Below are 19481 nucleotides of genomic sequence, written 5' to 3'. Positions count from 1 at the left end.
ATTGAAAGGGATGCCGGGCCCCTGATGAGTGGGTAGGGGTACTAGAAGGAGAGGCTGGGCTGTCGGGAGTTGAGGAGTCAGGGGGTGCAGCCCAAAGCGGGTCTTTGGAGGTTAACAGGGGAGAATGTGACAGAGGAGGGTAGAGGCTGGCTGAAAGGTCCACCCTAGGATGTGGCGGGGTTTGCACAGAAGGGGAGGAACTATCCGGAGAAGCCTGTGCTGGAGAGGCTTGGGCAGGACGCCGTGGATCTCTGGGGGTGGAACGGAACCCCAACAATGGGCCATAAGGTGGTGGCTCAAGATCTGAGGGGTCATCAGAGAGTATGGGTTTCTCGGACAGGGTAGGGCGGAAGCCACCGATTGGGTGGTAGGCTTCCTGGGGCTCTTTCCCTCTTCCATTTTAGATTTTCTAATAATCTTTCTTTGAACGCGGCCCAACATGAACTTTACTGGGGATCCCATATAAGTTTTCAACCAAGAGGGAGGGTCAGTCACAAGGCTGTCCCAGGAATCTATATAGGGGAGTTGTTCAGAATATTCTGGTTCTCCTACAATTATGCTGTAGACCTTCCGGATTACTTCAATATCTAAGCTGCCACTAGGGGGCCACCCCACTCCCATAGATGGCCACTCAACTTCACACGAGGTTCTTAGAGTACTTAAGCTTAAAGTCTGTCCATAATCATTAATTAAAAATCCTTTCTTGAAATTCTTAAGCATACATCTAAGGGGAGTATCAATTTTTCTAGACGATGTCCCTCCCATAATGCTTACAGTTACAACACACAAAAGGGAGGGAGTTTTTGGAAGTGTGGTTAGGGGTCCACAGATCCAGAGACAAAATGGTAGACAGACAACAATCGCTTCCTTCCGTCGCTGGCCAATTGAACTCGCGTTAACTGGAAACGCAGCTATAAGAAGTCCACACTCGTTTAACATTCAGGCATCACACACATTCTGCACAAAAATCCCACCCAACAATTTCAGATTTCTAAGATACAGATAAGCTCAGGCGGTTTCCCTACTAATCTCCACTAGACTAGAGGTACTAAGGCCTTCGCTGAGAGTTGATCAGACTCCCCTTCCCTCAATTTTTGAGGGGCTGGTTTACAGTTTCCTAGCTAGGATTACAATACAGAATACAGAATACAAAATACATACCCGGCTAATGTTCCTCAGTCAGTTGGGTGCCAGAAATTGATGCAGGGTCCGGGATCCCACCGCTGCCACCAAGAATTGTTGCAGGAATTGATGCAGGAATTACCACTATTGTTAGCAGAATCTGTGGTACTTCAGGAGTCAAACAGCACACACCAGAATGAGGGAGAAATCTTCTTATTTGCCAGCAAACAAAGTAGAACATCAGCACTAAGTCTCTTCTTCAGCTCTCTCTGGATCCTGCATCTCTTGTCTGTCCTCTCTCTCCTTCTTCTGTCTGTTCCAACGTAAGCTGCCTCTGCTCCCAGTTATATACAGTTTTATCCCCCTCTCTAGCCCCCCCTTCTCACCAGATGGCAAAGAATAGATTGCATTTTATTATGATTAATTTCTCAGCTAACTTCATAACTTAGGTTCATTTAGGGGCTAAGGGATATGGTTTGTTATTACTTTCAGGACCATTCCTATACTTAGCTAATCAATCAAGGAGAAGGCTTTTCCTGACCTTTTTCACCTATTAGCTTCCTTCACAGAACTTGCTAGGACTGTGGATAATTCAAACCAGATGCTGACCTCTTAAACTCTTACTTGAAAAGTAACACTGAATTGAACAGATATTCTACATAGAAATATTAATTACACAGAATAAAACATATTCTAAAATAAGCAGAAATCAAATTCCTTATAAGACATAATCTACATATCAAGAATATCTAGAATTATTTAAACAGCATTCAGCCTACTTTTAAAACAAACTGCCTGCTTGCCTTGTTCATAATGGTATACAGATGTGGTAAGGTAATATCTATGAACTAGCCTTAACCCCAAAAAGGGACAGAGAAAGTTTCATTTCTCTCTGACCTTTCTAACCTTTAGCCTAGCCAAAGCTAGACTTTCTAAGTAATCTAAACCATATGACATTCCTCCATCACTTGCAAAATTGAAAAGTTAACATAGAATTTCTCTGCCCATGCTGTCTCAAACCCACATCTCCAAACAGTAATATTAATAGCACCTACCATTTCTGCAAACACATTAACAGGAAACAAGAAAGGAGCTCTTTATTTTCACATGCTCCTACTGAGCATGAGTGGAAGAGTTACAACGAGCCCTTCTTGGAGGACACTGGGATTGCAGTCCATTGCCTTGCACTGTGCACAATGTACACTGACCCAGAAACCACAAATCCCAGAATTCCGAGTAGTCTCTTTTTATTGGAAGCCTCCCTAAGCACAGTATTGGTTGGTGTGGCAGATGATCCAACCTCCTTGGGCATGACGCAGCAGAGCAGGAAGAAATGTTGTTGCCAGGTTAGAGATTACGGAGCATTGGAAAAGGAAACCTGCGGGATTGTTGGTGATTGATGCAAAAGGTATGTGCGCGATGCGTCCCCACAGGAATCCCGCTTTTTTTTTTTTGGGCTGGCCTCGATTTTTTGGCGTTTTTTTTTTTGGCCGTCCGCAATTTTTGGTCGGCCTCGATCCCCGCGGGAATCCCGCATGTTTTGTTCCCTCCCCGCGGCACTCCCGCTGACAATGGTTCCGTTCCCGCGGCACTCCCGCTGACCAGGAGGAGAAACCCGCGGGATTCCCGTGGATTCTGCGGGATCCCCGCAAACCCCGTTCCCGTGCAGACCTCTAGTTCGGTGCATACACATTAATTCGTAAAAAAGTTTGGTTGTTCACAGTGGGCCTCTAAGAAAACATAGCTTCCCATCGGGTCCGTAATTACCCGCTTCTTAGTAATATGGAGCCCCTTGCAGAATAAGATGATAACTCCTGCCTTCCTGTTAGGTGACGGACTCTCCACATAGTCCCCCACCCACCATTTACATAACTTCTTATGTTCCACTGCTGTTAAGTGTGTCTCCTATAGCATTGCTATATGTATTTTTTGTCTATTTAAAGTCTGTAAGATCTTACTCCTTTTAATTGGGGAGGAAATACCCCCCCACATTCCAAGATACGAGCTTAACCATATCCTGTCGGAATTAGCCCAAATATGTTGTTAAATGTGTAGTAAAGAGAGAGGCGTCCCAGCCTACACCTCTCTCTGCTTTCTTTTTCTCCCTCAGCAACTCCCAATTGTCATCCCCTACCCCTTTTGCAACCTGTACTCGAGCAGACCCTCCCCCCTCCCCATCCCCTATTCTCCCACTCCCCTCCAACTCCCCCCAAGTACTTCCCCCTTTCCCTTCCAAACCCCAAACCCTTGAGTTCCAAGAAGGAACTCATCACGTATTGGTGCCCCTTTCCCCTCCCTGTCATATATCCATCTGTTCATTAGGGAATACCAAAACATTTACAATTAATGCCTACCCCCATTTATTGAGTCCATATCTATTCCCTTAACCCCCCTTCCAACTACCCACTTGAGACTTGGGCACAGATATTAACATTCAGTCCCCAAGCATACTTATCATTCTCCCGGTCCCAGATTTATCAGTCCAGCGCAAGTCTCAGAGTCCCTGTTCAATTCACTGAACCAGAAGGAAGTCTTCCATTTTTTAAGCAGCCTTCTCCGCAGTCCTTTTGACATCAAGTTGCAGACTCCTGTGACAAACTTTTGAGAAACTCTTTAGCTACAGACACCTCTTCAAAGAATTTCTCTGCGCCCTCATGTTGAACCTAACAATATCCCTAACATACACAAATCACCCACACAAACTACACACAATATGACTATCTAAAAAAAAAAAAAAATGGCACGAAAAACCTGTTAACCACGGACACTATCTACAGAAAGGAAAGACAGAACTTAACAAACTCACATACCAAGAAGATAGACAACTGATAAAAATCAACACGACCTCAAACCCAACTGAACCCCACCAACTACTACAAATAGGCTACATCAATGCCAGATCGGCAGTTAATAAAATCACGATAATAACCAATTGGATCACAGCCGACCATCTCGACCTCCTACTTATCAGCGAAACTTGGATCCATGACCCCAAAGATCCCATAATCTTAGAGCTCTGTCCTCCAGGATACAAAATCACCCATTGGACAAGAGACGGAAAAAGAGGAGGAAGCATAGCTATAATCTACAAATCTCAATTCACAATCACAACAACAGCAGAATCCATTCTTCCCCAACTTGAAATAGCCTCAGTCAGAATCAACCACCCAACCCTACGTGATCACCTAAACCTAATACTATTTTACACACCACCAGGAAATTGGCAAGACTCCCAAACGCAATTCATGGATTTCATTTCGAACACTTGCGTCTCCACCCAGAACCTTCTCATAGCAGGAGATATCAATCTCCACCTTGAAGACACTAACTCAAGCAATGTACGCGAATGCAAGGACTTCCTCCAACTATGGGAGCTCCACTGGCCAAACATACAACCCACTCACAACAAAGGACACACACTAGATAGCATTACCCACAAATTCTCATCTGAACCAAATCTCAAACTGATAGATATAAAATGGATAGCCACGCCATGGTCCGATCACAACAGAGCTAACCTCTCCCTTCACTGGAGAACAAAAAAGGCACAACAAAAACAAAAGCAACAAACTTATACTACGAGAGGCAAAATAGACCCATGTAACATTTTGGCAACAATTCTATACCAACGATATGGACAACACCTACAGACTCACCCCAATTTCTCCTAGAATGGGACAACAGATGCAGAACAGTACTAGATAGCATAGCACCTCTGCAAACAGAACCTCACATAGAAAAACTCAATACCATGGTTTAACGAGGAATTGAAAGAATTAAAACACAAGTCAGAAGAATAGAAAGAGCATGGAGTAAGAAAAAAGATGAACACACACTCAAAGACTGCAAACAACTACAAAGAAAATATAAATAATTATCAGACAAACTAAAAGAACATATTCTAAAACCAAAATAGGACCAAACTACAAGGATACACCACAAGCTATTCGTACTTGTGAACAAACTACTAAATACCACACGGTTACCTCTGCATCTGCAACCAATCTTGCAAAGTACTTCAATGAAAAATGATAAAGCTCCGACTCATGCTACCTACCAACCTAACCAAGTATACAAACATCCTTGAATGTCTAGATCCAATACCTGGGGAATACCCAGCAGATCGATCATGGACCAACTTTGACACGCTCTCGGCAAACAAAATCTCACAATGATTGGAAGATACGCCAAGTCGCAATGCAAATTAGACAGCTGCCCTTCTAGCCTAATAAGATCTGCCCCGAAACAATTCAAAACAGACCTCACGAAACACGTAAACCACAGACTTCAAAAGGGTCTCTTCCCTACGGAGAAAGGAAACATCCTACTTACTCCCCCTGCCTAAAGACGCTAAGAAAAGCACAATGGACCTAACCAACTATCGCCCAATAGCATCTATCAAGCTTATAACCAAACTCATGGAAGGCATAGTGACGAAACAACTCACCGAATACTTAAATAAACACTCAATTCTGCACGAGGCTCAATCAGGTTTTAGGTCGAACCACAGCACCGAAACTGTGCTAGTGTCTGCAATGAGCTCATTCAAACAAGCAATTGCAATTGGCAACAACATTCTTCTCTTACAATTCGACATGTCCAGTGCCTTCGACATGGTTAACCATAGAATACTATTACATATATTAGAATACATCGGAATAGGAGGTACAGTTCTCAACTGGTTCAAAGGATTCCTGACCACAAGATCATACCAAGTAACAACGAACACGGACATTTCAGCCCCATGGATACCTGAATGCGGAGTCCCCCAAGGATCCCCCCTTTCACCGACCCTCTTTAGCCTAATGATGACACCTTTAGCCAAACTACTAGCCAATCAAAACCTCAACCCCTACATATATGCAGACGATGTCACGATCTACATCCCGTTTAAACATGATCTTAACGAAATCACCAACGAGATCAACCAAAGCCTCCAAATCATGCATTCCTGGGCGGATGCATTCCAGCTTAAACTTAACACATAAAAAACGCAATGTCTTGTACTCACCTCACAACATAACACAAACAACTTCACCACCATAACCACACCATACTGCTCTCTTTCCGTCTCACAAAATCTGAAAATTCTTGGAGTTACCATTGATCGAAACCTCACACTCGACACCCACGTAAAGAATACAACGAAAAAGATGTTCTACTCCATGTGGAAACTCAAAAGAGTAAAACCTTTCTTCCCGAGATACATATTCCATACCCTGGTACAGTCAATGGTAATAAGTCACCTGGACTACTGCAACGCACTGTACGCTGGCTGCAAAGAACAGACTATCAAAAAGCTCCAAACAGCTCAGAACACCGCAGCCAGACTCATATTTGGAAAAACTAAATATGAAAGTGCAAAACCCCTAAGAGAGAAACTTCATTGGCTTCCACTTAAGGAACGCATCGCGTTCAAGATCTGCACAATTGTACACAAAATTATCCATGCTGACGCCCCAACTTACATGTTAAACCTCGTGGACTTGCCTCCCAGAAACGCCAAAAGATCATCACGCAAATTTCTCAATCTACACTATCCCAGCTGTTCAGGACTAAAATACAAGCTGATACATGCTACTACCTTCTCTTACACTAGCAAGCAGCTGTGGAATGCACTACCGACTGCCTTGAAAACAATTGACAAAATAACCAACTTTCGTAAATCTCTGAAGACATACCTCTTCAACAAGGCCTACAAAGAAAACCCATAGCTCTACTGAATCACTTCACCAACCCATCCTAGACTTGATCATTTACCCTCTTTACTATTCTCTTAAATCTTTCTTCTCCCTTTATTTAACCTACTCTCATCAATAAATGTATATGATATCCTGAAATGACAATGCCATAACAGAACTCTGTAAGCCACATTGAGCCTACAAATAGGTGGGAAAATGTGGGATACAAATGCAATAAATAAATAAATAAAAACCTTCAATTTTGCGGGATAAATCAGTGCAAACCTGATTCTTCTCTTGTGTAGGGCCGCACACACGGGCACAAACTCCTTTCGCACCACGGCCAAACATGCAGAATAATCCTGGAAGCAGAGGATTCTTTGGCCTTCATGGTTAAGCTCTCCTCCGGCCCGTACAGCCTGCAATATTGCCTGTTTGTGGCTGTAATGAAGAATCTTCAATATTACCACCCGCGGTCTCGCTGCGCCCTGTTGCCTTGGCCCCAGCCGGTGCGCTCTCTCAATACGCAGTGGGCCCGGTAAGTTATTCAGCTTCAATGTGCTCAGAAGTCAAGTCTCTAAAAAACTCCCCAGCTCCAAGTCCTTGATCTGTTCCGAGTCCAATTAGTCGTAAATTATTACGACGAGACCTGTTCTCTAGGTCATCCAGTTTATTTCTAGCTCCACAATTTTCTTCTGTAGGGCCTCCACAGGTTGTTCTGATGCTGCCGTTCGGTCTTCCAGGTCACTGACCCGCTGCTGCATGTGGTCCATGTCAAGGTGAAACTCGTCAAGACGTTCGTGGGCAGATTCTGCCCGGTCACACAGCGCTTGCAATTTTTTATCGCGAGCCACCTCTACCGTTGCTGTTACCTCCGCAGTGATTTCAGCAGTCCATGCCGAGCAAACACTCGAATTCGGCGATTGCTGCCCTGGCACCATCTTAGGTTCTGCGGCCTTGCCTTTCTCTTTGTCTTTTCTAAGCATTTTCGCCACCATTCTTCTTACTCAAGACTGTCAGGCAGGCCCCCACTCGGTCTCTAAATTGTTATGCTGGCGATGCAAGGGTTCGTTTTTCCCCTTTGAGACTGATAATAGCGTTAGATGAGGGGGAATAGCAGGAGCTCTGTTGGAATGCGGCTTCACTCCTGCATCACACCACGTGACCCCCCATCCCTTGCTTTTGCTGGGGAGCTGCAGGGGCCTGCTTGGTCGCATGCTGTTGACGCGAACAGCGTGCTGGGACTGAGCCTGGGAAGGCTGACGGGAAGGAGGATTGTACCTACGCTTGTTATAAGCGTAAGCAGCAGTCTTCTTTCCCCTGAAAAAACGTCTACCTAATGAGGTAGATGCTGAAGGTGCCCGGTGGGAGAGGTTGTCGAGGGCGGTTTCCCGCTGGTGGAGCTGTTCGACCAACTGCTCGACTTTCTCACCAACGATATTATCCCCCCGGCAAGGGACATCCACCAGCCACTGCTGGGTCCGGTTGTCCAGGTCAGAGGCATGCAGCCATGAGAGCCTGCGCAACACTATTCCTTGGGCAGCGGATCTGGATGCAACATCAAAAGTGTCATAAATACCCCTGGACAAGAATTTGCGACATGCCTTCAGCTGCCTGACCACCTCCTGAAACGACCTGGACTGCTCCGGTGGAAGCTTGTCAACCAGGTCCGCCAGTTGCCTCACATTATTCCGCATATGGATGCTTGTATAGAGCTGGTAAGACTGGATCTTGGCCACGAGCATGGAGGAATGATAGGCCTTCCTCCCAAAAGGCCTTCCTCCCGGGGGCGCCGAGCCGGTATCTCTAGAACTCTTGGCTTTCTTGAGAGCAGAATCCACCACCGCAGAATCATATGGTAACTGAGCCCTCATCAGCTCCGGGTCGCTGTGGATCCTATACTGGGACTCAGCTTTCTTCGGAATGGTGGGATTAGATAAAGGCTTAATCCAGTTCCGAAGCAATGTCTCCTTTAGGACATTATGCAACAGAAGAGTGGAAGACTCTCTAGGTGGTGATGGATAGTCGAGGACCTCGAACATCTCAGTCCTAGGCTCATCCACAGTGACCACAGGGAAGGGAATGGACACAGACATATCCCTTACAAAAGAGGCAAAGGAAAGGCTCTCAGGTGGAGAAAGCTTCCTTTCCGGCGAAGCAGTGGGGTCAGAGGGAAGACCACAGGACTCCTCGGAAGAGACATACCTGGGGTCCTCCTCCTCCCCCTACGAGGCCTCCTCCTCGGTGTCTGACATGAGCTCTCTGACTTCAGTCCGAAACCGGGCCCATCTCGACTCAGAGGAACCAGGTCCTCGATGATGACGCCGAGAAGTGGACTCCCGTGCCAGCGGCGACGAAGCTCCCTCCATCAACGTTGACGGGAAGTCCACCTGAGTGGCAGCCGAGACTGATACCGCAAGCGGTACCGGCGGCCACACCACAGGGCCTGAGCCAGCCGGCGCTTCTATCAGCGGTGCCAAGGGCGCAGGCACCTCCGACACTGGGAGAGACTGGCGCAGCAGCCCTTCCAGGATACCCGGAAGAATGGCTCGGATGCGCTCGTCCAAGGTCTCTGTCTGGAAAGGCTGAGGGGCTGGTGCAGGACTCGGAGACAGAATCCGTACGGGGATCGGAGACAGTACTGGACTGCCCAACGACCGACACCTCTTGGTCCTCCCAGCATCGACGCTTCTCGGATGCCGAATCCCTCAACGCCCCGGAGCTCTCAGTACCGTGTGAAGGAGGAGACTGATGATGATGCTTCTTAGGTTTCCGTCGATGCACGTCATCGGCGCTCCTCAGTACCGACGAGGAGGACATGGAATCCACATGCTTCCGCGGGGTCGGGTCCGAGAATGGTCGGTCCCGATGGGCCTGCACAGCAGGTACCTTCGAGGCAGGTGGAGGCCCACTCGACTGCTCACTGCTCCCAGCGAGGGGTGGTCGTCGGGCCGCTGTTACCTGCTCTCCTGAGGTCGATGCCATCTCCGGTGCCAAAGCCAACATTGCCAATGCTGTCGACGTCGACGCCAAAGGACCGGGCCCAGATCCAAACAGACGATCCCGCTGAGCTTGCCTCGACACCTGTGTCCGCTTTTTAAGGCTGAGACACAATTTACACGCTGTAGGGTTAAGCTCAGGCCCAAGGCACTGAATACACCAAGCGTGGGTGTCGGAAAGCGAGATAGCCCAGCTGCACCGACCACACTTTTTGAAGCCGCTGGGAATCCTCGATGTCATCGACAGAAAAATCGCGGCTGCGAGATTAAAATCGTTGATGGTGGCGGAAAAAAGGCCGCAAAACAGGGAGAAACACGACGGCGGCGAAAGGAAACTTAAAGAGGACAAAACTAGAAAGTAAAGGAAAACTCAGGAAACAAAATTTTTTTTTTTTTACTGAAAAAGAAGCGCGAACGGTGCCTGAAAAAAGCGAGAAAATCGCTTAACCGGTTTCCGAGGGCTGAGAGGAGAGGAACACAGCGCAGTCTCTCTCCACCGCAGAAAACAAAAAACTGAGCGGAAGCGGGAGCGCACGGGTGGGAAGACAGCCGCGCATGCGTGGTGGGCGTGCCCCGCGCACTGGACCTCCCGCGAGACTTTTGAAGTTTGCTAGAGAAACTCTCCCGTTCTGAGGGGCTGCCGTGGACGTCACCCATCAGAGAGAACAAGCAGTCTGCTTGTCCTCGGAGAATGCAGAGCTCCTGCCTCTGAGGTGTTCTTCACCAGCCAATCGTCGAGATAAGGGAACACATGCACTCCCAGTCTGCGTAGCGACGCATATTGTAAAGACCCTGGGTGCAGACGCCAGACCAAAGGGCAGCACACAATACTGGAAATGCTCACAAGACAAATCCCTCCTTTCAGTTCCCTTCTCCACCACTGCCAACTCCAGGCTCTGCTCATTCTGCCTTGCCTCACCCTATGCTTGGAACAATCTTCCTCAATCCCTACGCCAAGCCCCCTCCCTACCCATCTTCAAATCTGTGCTTAAAACTCACCTCTTCAAGGCTGCTTTCGGCACCTAACCTTTCGTGAAATATAGTATGCCTTATCAGACGGACTCTACACTTGTCTTTTGACTGTACACTTGTCTTTAGATTGTTTAGATTGTCTTTAGATTGTACACCTGTCTTTTAGATTGTAAGCTTTAGATTGTACACCTGTCTTCTAGATTGTAAGCTCCTTGAGCAGGGACTGTCCTTCCATGTTAAACTGTACAGCGCTGCGTAACCCTAGTAGCGCTTTAGAAATGTTAAGTAGTAGTAGTAGTAGACAGAAGTGAAGATACCTCCTGTGAGCTGGAAGTATCGGGATGTGTGTATAAGCATCCTTTAAGTCCAGAGAGCATAGCCGGTTGTTTTTCTGAATCATGGTAAGAAGGGTGCCCAGGGAAACCATCCTGAACTTTTCTCGGACTAGGAATTTGTTCAGGGCCCTTAGGTCTAGGATGGGACGCATCCTCCCTGTTTTCTTTTGCACAAGGAAGTACCTGGAATAGAATCCCAGCCCTTCTTGCCCTGGTGGAACGGGCTCGACTGCACTGGCACTGAGAAGGGCAGAGAGTTCCTCTGCCTGTGCTGGAAGCTGAAGGACTGAGCTCCCGGAGGGCAATTTGGAGGTTTGGATATCAAATTGAGAGAGTATCCTAACTGAACTATTTGAAGAACCCACCGGTCGGAGGTTATGAGAGGCCACCTTTGGTGAAAAAACTTTAACCTCCCTCCGAATGGCAAGCCGTCCGGCATGGACACTTTTACCGTGGCTATGCTCAGCTGGAGCCAGTCAAAAGCCTGTCCCTTGCTTTTGCTCGGGAGCTGCAGGGGCTTGCCTTGGCGCACACTGTTGACGGGAACGAGCGCGCTGGGGATGAGCCTGAGAAGACTGCTGAGAAGGAGGATTGTACCTACGCTTGTTATAAGCATAGGGAGCATTCTTCCTTCCCCAGAAAAAAACGTCTACCTGATGAGGTAGTAGCAGAAGGCGCCCGGCGGGAGAGATTGTCCATAGCAGTTTCCCGCTGAGTGATCTGATCAACCACTTGTTCGACTTTCTCACCAAAATATTATCCCCCTGGCAAGGAACATCCGTAATCTGCTGCTGGACTCGATTGTTCAGGTCAGAGGCACGCAGCCATGAGTGTCTGCGCATCACTATACCTTGGGCAGCGGTTCTGGATGCAACATCAAAAGAATCGTAAGCACCCCTGGACAGGAATTTACGACACGCCTTCTGCTGCCTGACCACCTCCTGAAAAGGCTTGGCCTGCTCCAGAGGGAGCTTATCGACCAAGTCCGCCAGTTGCTTCACCGTGTTCCTCAAGTGAATACTCGTGTAGAGCTGGTAAGACTGAATTTTGGCCACGAGCATAGAAGACTGATAGGCCTTTCTCCCAAAAGAGTCCAGTGTTCTAGATTCTCTCCCCAGGGGCGCCGAGGCGAAGTCTCTAGAACTCCTGGCTCTCTTGAGAGCGGAATCCACAACCATAGAGCGTGAGGTAACTGCGACTTCATCAACTCAGGTTCTCCATGAATCCAATATTGGGACTCAGCTTTCTTGGGAATGATGGGATTGCTCATTGGTTTCATCCAGTTCCGCATAAGAGTCTCCTTGAGCACATTATGCAAAGGAACCATGGATGACTCCTTAGGTGGCGAAGGATAGTCAAGGACTTTGAGCATCTCAGTCCTGGGCTCATCCTCAGATACCACAGGGAAGGGAATAGCCACAGACATTTCCCGGACAAATGAAGAGAAAGAAAGACTCTCCGGGGGAGAAAGCTTTCTTTCTGGAGAAGGAGTAGGATCAGAGGGAAGACCACAAGACTCCTCAGAAGACAAATACCTGGGATCTTGCCCTTCATCCCACGAGGCATCGTCATTGGTATCGGACAAGAGTTCCTTAACTGCAGTCCGAAACTGGGCCCGTCTTGACGCCGAGGAACCATGTCCTCGATGGTGATGTTGAGAAGTCGACTCCCATGCCGGCAGCGATGAAGCTCCCTCAAGCGCTGTCGATGTGGAGTCGACCTAGCCGAGGCTGATGCCACAGGCAGCACTGGCGTCGGAGACCTCACCACAGGCAGAGAGCCAGCTGCCGCTTCCATCAACGGTATGGAGGGCGCAAGCACCCCCGGCACTGGAGCAGACTGACGCAGCAACCCTTCCAGAAGACCTGGAAGAATGGCTCGAATACGCTCATCCAGAGTCACTGTTGAGGAAGGCTGTGGGGTCGGTGCAGGAATCTGCGGCTGAATCTGTAGAGGTTGAGGAGGCGGTACCGGGCTGCCCGAAGACCGATGCATCGACACCTCTTGGATGGAGGGTGAGCGTTCCTCCCGGCGTCGACACTTCATGGGTGCCGAATCCCTCAACGCCCCAGAGCTCCCAGTACCGTGCTTAGAAGGAGACCGATGACGGTGCTTCTTAGCCTTCGCTCGATGCACGTCATCGATACTTCTCGGTACCGACAAGGAGGATGTGGAATCCACCGCCTCCTCAGGGTCGGTCCTGGTGGGCCTGAACAGCAGGAGTCTTCGAGGCAGGTGGAGACCCACTCGACAGCTCACTGCTCCCAGCGTGTGGTGGTCTTCAAACAGCCATTACCTGCACTCCTGAAGTCGATGCCATCTCCAGTGCTGATATCAACGATGACGACCTCAGTACCGATGTCGACATTGACGCCGAAGAACCGGGCGAAGCTCCAAAAAGACGATCCTGAAGAGCTTTTCTCGACACCTGTGTCCGCTTTTAAGGCTAAGACACAACTTACAGGTGTCTGGGCGATGGTCGGGCTCAAGGCACTGAAGACACCACGCGTGGGGGTCGGTACCTGAGATCGCCCAGTTGCACCGAGTACACTTCTTGAAGCCGCTGGGAATCCTCGATGACATGGACAGAAAAATAGTGGTGGCGAAGTCAAAATTCTCAATTGTGCCAAAGTAAAGGGCACCAAAAATGAGAGGCCATGACGGAAGCGAAAAGAAACTTAAAAGGACAAAAACTAGGGAAGTGACGTCACTGTTCGACATGGCTGCCTAACACTGGAGCTCCGTCTCCTAAAACCCACTTGCAGCGAACAACAGCGATCTTCAGCACCACTGAAGCGGAAAAAAGCGACGTGAACACCCCACACAAAAATCGCCATGAGCAAAGCGACCGCCACCTGAAAAAAGGACGCAGAAAAGCGGGAGAAAAGCGCGGGGGAAGGGCAGCACAATGCCACGAGTCTCCTGAGCTGGCCTCAAGACTGACTCGGACAGCCCTATCCCTGGCAGAATTGCACCCCTCGCCAACAAAAAAGGTATTTCGGTGAAGCGCTGGAGGAACTGGATAGAGCGCACCATGCCCTGGGAGCGCAGAAAGAACAGCAAGCACGGGATATAATAGTGCGGTTCCACAAGTACGAAGCTAAAGAGCGGATTCTGGTGCGGGCCCGGAAAGTGCAAGACCTGGAGTATGGAGGGGCAAAAATTTCGGTATATCAGGACTTGTCGCAATACACCCTCCAACAGCGACGACAGATGAAACCGGCCCTGGACATTCTGGTTAAAAATCAGGTGCAGTACAGATGGGGCTTCCCATTCTCCCTGATTTTGTGTTGAAGGGAAACAAATGTAGAGTACAATCTTTAATGGAGGGCCTGGAGAGTGCTGTTTAAAGAAGGCTTGGTGATGTCGCAGAATCCACCTGGGGCAGTGGCCCCCACCACCAGAGCCAAACTGCAAAAGTGGAAGCGGGTACCAGAGGCCTACCAGGCGCAACACCCGAAGCGTTGAGAGGACTTGGCGGAGAAGGTTTGGTTGCAGAACATTCATGTTTTATTGTGACTGATGCAGAGATGTGGTTTCCACTATTCCTGTTCATGCAGGCAAGCAGTTGGAATGTTTGAGTTTGGTTAAACTGTTATGTCTATGATGCCCAGATTGGAGAGTTAAGTGGGCAAGAGGGGCGAAAGGGGAAGAAGTGTGTTTGTGTATGTTACATGGGATGGTTTGTGGTACGGATGGGGGTGTATGTGGGGAGCGAACAAGGCTGAACTAAAGGGAAACTGATGGAAGTGTTGACTAAAACTAAAGGGAGGGGAGGGGGTTGGGGTGACATTGAAGAGGTGGGTCATTTCCTGATTCCCATTTGGAGGGAATAGACCTCTGGGTGGTGTTACTGTTTGGGATAGGGATGGGTTTCAGGAAGGAGGGGGGGATAGAGGGGAGGGCAGGGGTAGAAGGGATATGGTACGAACCAGGGGCAAGAGGGGACCTAATAGAAAGGGCAATGGGATTTGCTTTCACCGCAGGAACGTTTTGGAATAATGCTACAATTATAACTTAAGAAATGACCACAGACTTAAAGATATTATCCTATAATGTTAAAGGCCTGAATATGACACAGAAGAGACAGAAACTATTTAAAGAGTTGCAACAGCATAAACCCATCTACGACGGAAGCATGAGAGGCTTCTTTCTCATCCTAGTTACCCTCTGACCTATTTTGCCTCCCCCGAGGGATCCAGGGCAGGTGGAGTGGCGATACTGATGCATTCTTCCTTGGCTGTGCAAGTGATAAAGGTAGATGGACTCGGGTGGGCGTTTTCTGTTTTTACACCTTACAATAGATCAGGTGGAGTTCACTATAGCATCTATATACGCCCCAAATATAGGACAGGTGGACTTCTTTGTCAAGGTTAAAAATGTCTTGTCTACATTTGCCCAGGGAACCTTGGTAGTGTGTGTGTGTGTGTGTGTGGGGGGGGGGGGACTTTAATACAGTCATGCACCCAAAAATAGATCGCTCGGGGGCCCATACTACAGTGGACAACAAAGAGTCACAGGCGTTGGAGTTCCTAGCCTACTCGTTGGGTGTTTTGGACATATGAAGATTGACACACATGAAAGACAGGGATTACACATTTTACTCGGCAGTACATGACTCTTACGCATTGACTACATTTTCTTAGACACAACCCTGGTGGAATGGGGCCAGACGCTGAAATTGGAAGTGCAACCCTATCTGACCATGCTCCAATCTGGGCGGTATTACCAAAATAAAGGTAGAACACAAGGACAGGAGATGGATGCTAATAACAGTGTGCTGCAGGACATGGAGGTGACAGAGGGGTACAGGAAAATACTAAGGGAATATTTGGAGTTTAACATAGAATTTGGACCCGACCTTAACGTGGTATGGGATGCAATGAAAGCGGTTACCAGGGGCTTTTTCCTGAAAATAGCTAGCACACGCTCTTGAATGTGTAAAGCACAGATTCAAGGGGTGCTTGGACAGCATACAAAGGCTGGAGGCCCAACATAAGATTAGCAGGTCTCCCCAGATCTTACAAGAGCTGAGAGGGCAGAGGTTGTTGCTCGACTCCATTTATTCTGAACAGCTTAGCCACTTGCATAGTCGACAACGGGTGCGCTCGTATGAATTCGCAAACAAGGCGGGGCGCATCCTGGCCATAAGGCTGCGGCAACGGAAAGTGGATCGCACCATCACACAGGTGCAAGATGGTAAGGGAGACCTTGTGCGTAGTTCTGAGCAAATACGGAGACGTTTCAGGGAATTTTATCAGGCCCTATATGACCAGGAGATAAACCCGTCCGAGGATTCTATTGCAGAATACCTGGCAGACAGTGATCTCTCCCCACTGACTTTACAACAACAGGCGCAACTAGACAAACCTGTCACTCCGTTGGAGATACAGGAGGCTATCCGTAGCTTGCCATCTTGTAAGTCCCCGGGGCTGGATGGACTCCCCAATGAATTTTATAAAAGATTTGCCACTGAGTTGGCGCCACTCTTGGCAGATTTATTTAATCAGGTGGGGAAGGGAGAGGAGCTGCCCCCCTCAATGAAGGAGGCATGGATAGCGGTGCTGCCCAAGCCGAATAAAGATCACTCTGAATGTGGATCATATAGACCTGTTTCAGTTTTGAATGCTGATGTTAAAATCCTGGCCAAGGTGCTGGCACGTAGGCTGGCTCCAATACTTCCGGTATTGATACATCCCGATCAAGTGGGCTTTGTAACACACCGTAAAGCTATGGACAATATAAGGAGAGTGCTTGATTTAATGTACTTAGCTAAGCGAGGTCAAAGGCCACTGTTTCTTCTCAGTTTAGATGCAGAGAAGGCCTTCGACAGGGTCCATTGGCCGTTTATGTATAAGACCTTGGAGGTGTTGGCGTTTGGGACCCAGTTCAGGGGCTGGATACAGGCATTTACAATTCCCCCAGGGTCGCTTTACTCATACTACCCCTCTCCTCAAGACCCTTCACTGGCTCCCTATCCGTTTTCGCATCCTGTTCAAACTTCTTCTACTAACCTATAAATGTATTCACTCTGCTGCTCCCCAGTATCTCTCCACACTCGTCCTTCCCTACACCCCTTCCCGTGCACTCCGCTCCATGGATAAATCCTTCTATCTGTTCCCTTCTCCACTACTGCCAACTCCAGACTTCGCGCCTTCTGTCTCGCTGCACCCTACGCCTGGAATAAACTTCCTGAGCCCCTACGTCTTGCCCCATCCTTGGCCACCTTTAAATCTAGACTGAAAGCCCACCTCTTTAACATTGCTTTTGACTCGTAACCACTTGTAACCACTCGCCTCCACCTACCCTCCTCTCTTCCTTCCCGTCCACATTAATTGATTTGATTTGCTTACTTTATTTATTTTTTGTCTATTAGATTGTAAGCTCTTTGAGCAGGGACTGTCTTTCTTCTATGTTTGTGCAGCGCTGCGTATGCCTTGTAGCGCTAAAGAAATGCTAAATAGTAGTAGTAGTAGGGTAACTCGGAGTTATTTACGCTGCATAGAGGCACTCGGCAGGGCTGTCCCTTGTCCCCTTTGCTCTTCACCATGGTGATGGAGCCTCTTGCCTCTAGAATACGGACAAATCCGGGAATCTCAGGCCTACAAATAGTGGGCAGAACACATAAATTGGCACTTTTCGCGGATGATGTTCTGCTGGTAGTCACTTGACCTAGGGTCTCACATCCCAGCCTGTTGCACACTATTGAGGAATACTCGGCAGTATCGGGGTTCAAAGTTAACATGACCAAATCGGAGGCTCTGAATGTTACGTTACCTGACCAGGAGGTAGATTTCTTGAGGGCATCCTCCCATTTCAGTGGGCTACCAAGCGCATACGATACTTAGGGGTTAACCTGACCTCGGAACCATCGGAGCTTTTTAAACGCTAATTATAGGGAATTGGGACGGACCATTATGGTGGACCTGGAAAGGTGGGGGGGGATATGGCGTTTTCCTGGTTTGGACGAATAGCTGTCGTCAAAATGAACGTATTATCCCGGTTACTGTATCTTTTCCAAGTGCTGCCTGTAATGATGCCCAGGCGATTTTTGGCAATGTTGCAGGATAAAATCATGCGGTTCGTCTGGGCAGGTAAACGTCAATGTTTATCGCGCGCTCTACTATACCAAGATAGAAAGAAAGGGGGGCTGGGAGTCCCGAATCTCATGTGGTACTATAGAGCGGCCCAAGGGAAGGTGGCGGTGGAGTGGTATCAGGATTACCCAGATAGGCAGTGGGTACACTTGGGTTTCACTAGGCCGCACTCCGCTGGGGGCACTTATGTGGACACCAAAGACTTTTAGGACCCTGGGGGAGGGTGAATGTCCAACTATTAGCATAACTCTTCACTACTGGGACAGCCTCTTCCCGCAGGGAAAATGTATACTTACACAACTGACGCCTATAGCATACAATCCCCTTTTCCTGCCAGGACCTGAGACAGGGACATTTACACAATGGTATGCGGGGGCCTGAAACACTGGGGACAGATGTTCGAAGCAGGGAAGCTGCTACCCATTCAGAGCCTGCAGACACAATACCCAGAGGTGAGAAAGGACACATTTGCATACCTCCAATTGGCCCACTTCCTTCAAACAGAGGCAGTGCGAGAGGTTATGAAGCGGGAAACACTTAGCTTAGAGGATATTTGCGAACAGAGTCACTCCTCCAAGGGCTTAATCAGCCGATTATATAAATGCATCAGTGATCGGTACCCATGCTATGATCTCCATAGAAAGAGTTGGAACAGTGAGCTTGGGGTGACCTTGGGGAAGGCGGAATGGGAAAGAATTGAAAAGAGGGCGGGAGGAGTGTCCACCCATGTTCCATTAAAAGAAAACGCAGTAAAGGTCCTGTTTCAGTGGTACCTTACACCGGACCGTTTACAACGAATATATCCCTCCGCTTTGGGCCTTTGCTGGAGAGGTTGCAGACAAAGGGGCACCATGGGACACATATGGTGGACATGTGGTAAGCCAAAGCATTCTGGAAAGCAGTCCATAGTAGATTGCAAAGGTGGGTTGGGAGTTACTTTCGGTGGACCCCAGAAATAGGCCTGTTCTCTGTCAAGGCAACTGGGCTAAAGCCACAGCAGCAGACTCTGGTATGCTTAGCGGTTGGAGTGGCCAGGGTGACTGTAGCTTCTCAATGGAAACAGAAGGGTGTACCCTCTATTAAGAGATGGCTTACCAAATTGAAATATGTCTGTGAAATGGAAAGGTTATTAGCTGAGCGCAAACAGCGGATGAACAGTTGCGAGGCGGTGTGGGGTGCATTCCAAGCTCAGTGCTCATAGTGAGTTGAAAGGTCCTGTTGAACCTTGTGGAAGTATGGATGTATGTGAAGACTTATCCCGGGGGAGGGGAAGGA

The sequence above is a fragment of the Microcaecilia unicolor genome, chromosome 7 (assembly GCF_901765095.1).
Source record: "Microcaecilia unicolor chromosome 7, aMicUni1.1, whole genome shotgun sequence".
NCBI lineage: Eukaryota > Metazoa > Chordata > Amphibia > Gymnophiona > Siphonopidae > Microcaecilia > Microcaecilia unicolor.
This window is presented reverse-complemented; position numbering follows the sequence as displayed.